The sequence below is a fragment of the Chiloscyllium plagiosum genome, unplaced genomic scaffold, assembly GCF_004010195.1.
Source record: "Chiloscyllium plagiosum isolate BGI_BamShark_2017 unplaced genomic scaffold, ASM401019v2 scaf_14384, whole genome shotgun sequence".
NCBI lineage: Eukaryota > Metazoa > Chordata > Chondrichthyes > Orectolobiformes > Hemiscylliidae > Chiloscyllium > Chiloscyllium plagiosum.
In genome coordinates this window covers 39,312-40,614 of record NW_025214925.1, presented here as the reverse complement: position 1 = coordinate 40,614, position 1,303 = coordinate 39,312, and positions in this window count along the sequence as shown.

The window sequence follows — 1,303 nt, the reverse complement described above, 5'->3', positions numbered from 1 at the left end:
GAGGTCATCGCTGGGGAGGATCAGAGATAGAATTGTATCCCCCCCCCCCCCCTTTCACCCCTAACGCAGCCACCCCCAACCCCGAATGTCAAGGGCGGTCAGAACGCCCCCTTCCTCCCCTCCCACTCCCCCGGCACGGTCGCGGCTAGTCCCGGGAGTCCGCTCTGCCCGTCTCCGCCGTGCTATCCTCTGCCCGTCCCGTCTTGACCCTCGGGCAGTGGGTGGGGCACAGGGAGCCGGTCGCCCCAGGTGCTGTTCCGGGCCCAGCGGTATAGGTCCCTGCAGTGTCCAGGGGGTGGGGAGAGAAAGAGAGACAGATAGATAGATAGATAATGAACCTGCATTGCTGTAGCACCTCCTACTTCCTCCCACACACCCCTCCCACTGAAAAGGACTTTTGCTGGCGGAGGCGAGCAGGGTCGGGGGTGGGTGGAGGAAGAGAGCACGGACTGGCAGCGCACAGCAAGATGCCACGAGAAAATGGCGGGTTCGGCTACGCTGATGGGTGGGGTGGGGGGAGAGGAGAATGAAGAGTCAAAATCGCCGGGGGCTGCTCTCCATCATTAGAGGGACGGAGGGAGAGCAGCTCATGGGCCCAGAGTTTCACCCGAGGGTCTCCATGCCTCTGGCCGGCGACGTTGAGAAGGAGAGCCCTTCAGGGTAACGTCAGTCGGCACCGAGAGTCAGGGAGTGAAGAGGGAGAGGAGAGCCCTTTAGGGTAAACTCAGTTGGCACCAGGGATGGGTGTGGGGACGCAGGGGAGGGAGTGAGTGAGGGAGGAGGAAGCCCTTCAGGGTAACTTTAGTCAGTGCCAGGGCGAGGGGGTGGAGTTGAAGACATGGAGGAGGAGAGCCCTCCAGGGTACTCTCAGTCGGCGTCAGGGTGAAGAGGAGAATTCTGGGTAACCTCAGTTGGTTCCGAGGGTTGGGGAGCGAAGAGGTTGAGGGTAACTTCAATGGTGGTGGAAGGGGTTGGGGTTGAACAAACTGTGACTGTTGTTTCGTGACCCGCTCCCCATGGGGTGGGGAAGAGACCCTGATCTGAATCCCCACCAGAGGGGGTGGGGGTGAGGGGAAGCCCCTCGAAGGAGGCAGGTTCCCCCCCCCCAGTCACGGTGGGTGGGGAGGGTCCTAACGAGCGCAGCAGAGTGCTCCGAGGGGCCGGGTCCCTGACTGGGTGGTATTGAAAGCTCCGACGGACGTGGGTCAGAGCATGGCGATGTGCCTGGGGTGCGCTGGGAAAGCAGGGTGGGGAGCCTAGCGGAGGGAGGCCGGGGTTCAGGCTTTAGGCTCCGCCTGGGGGG